Below are 1,637 nucleotides of genomic sequence, written 5' to 3'. Positions count from 1 at the left end.
GTTCTATGTTGTCCCTAAGTCCTCCCCCGTAGTTCTATGTTGTCCCTAAGTCCTCCCCCGTAGTTCTATGTTGTCCCTAAGTCCTCCCCCGTAGTTCTATGTTGTCCCTAAGTCCTCCCCCGTAGTTCTATGTTGTCCCTAAGTCCTCCCCCGTAGTTCTATGTTGTCCCTACTTTCCTCGGCGGTTCAGTTTTCTGGTCTCCTCTTGGAGGACGATGAGCTGTTCTCCGTCTCCTCCCGATGTACATGACTGGAGCGGATCGTATTATGGTCATGTGACTCCTCTGGATGTCCATTGTTGGTAAGATCTGCCCGGGATTGGATGGAACTTCTCAACAACCTCCGAGGTGTCCTTCTGATAGACTGTGTGCCGACACCACCGAGATTGGGAGGTGTGGAGATCTCATCTCACCTTCATACGTTTACATGTTCTCCTCATCCAGGTCCTACCATCATTGCTGAGACTGAGGAGGCCGAACATCGCCTCCTGATCCAGGATCCACCATCATCTCCTGATCCAGGTTCTACCATCGCCTCCTGATCCAGGTTCTACCATCGCCTCCTGGTCCAGGTTCTACCATCGCCTCCTGATCCCGGATCTACCATCACCTCCTGATCCAGGTTCCACCATCGCCTCCTGGTCCAGGTTCTATCACCGTCTCCTGATCCAGGTTCTACCATCGCCTCCTGGTCCAGGTTCTACCATCGCCTCCTGATCCCGGTTCTACCATCGCCTCCTGATCCCGGTTCTACCATCGCCTTCTGGTCCAGGTTCTACCATCGCCTTCTGGTCCAGGTTCTACCATCGCCTCCTGATCCAGGTTCTACCATCGCCTCCTGATCCAGGTTCTACCATCGCCTCCTGATCCCGGTTCTACCATCGCCTCCTGATCCAGGTTCTACCATCGCCTCCTGATCCAGGATCTACCATCTCCTCCTGATCCAGGATCTACCATCGCCTCCTGATCCAGGTTCTACCATCGCCTCCTGATCCAGGATCTACCATCGCCTCCTGATCCATGTTCTACCATCACCTCCTGATCCAGGATCTACCATCGCCTCCTGATCCAGGTTCTACCATCGCCTCCTGATCCAGGATCTACCATCGCCTCCTGATCCAGGATATACCATCGCCTCCTGATCCAGGATCTACCATCGCCTCCTGATCTAGGTTCTACCATCGCCTCCTGATCCAGGATCTACCATCGCCTCCTGATCCAGGTTCTACCATCGCCTCCTGATCCAGGTTCAACCAAATGAGGCAGAACACCCCGGGCACGTCTATGTCTCCATATGATAAGAGGTCACAATCTGCAGACCCTCATAGTATGAGGACTTATTATATACCACATACAGGTCTGATGTCTATTCCTCTGAGGAGGTAGAAGGTGTCTTCTGGATGGGGTGTGTTTGGTGTCTCATGGATCGGTATTCTCTTATACATCGGGGTAGTCACTTTTCAGGAAGGTCACCCCGATACTGCCGTAGATCTAGAATATGGAGGAAAGCTGAGAGTTCGAGATGTATCAATGTTTTAGCTCTGGGTCACTTGGAGGGGTCTATGGAGGTCACTTGAAGGAGTCTAGGGGGTCACTTGGAGGGGTCTATGGAGGTCTCTTGGAGGGGTCTATGAAGGT

The sequence above is a fragment of the Nanorana parkeri genome, unplaced genomic scaffold (assembly GCF_000935625.1).
Source record: "Nanorana parkeri isolate BGI_ZX_2015 unplaced genomic scaffold, ASM93562v1 scaffold3873, whole genome shotgun sequence".
Taxonomy (NCBI): Eukaryota; Metazoa; Chordata; class Amphibia; order Anura; family Dicroglossidae; genus Nanorana; species Nanorana parkeri.
The sequence above is the reverse complement of the archived record's forward strand: the minus strand, read 5'-3'. Positions refer to the sequence as shown.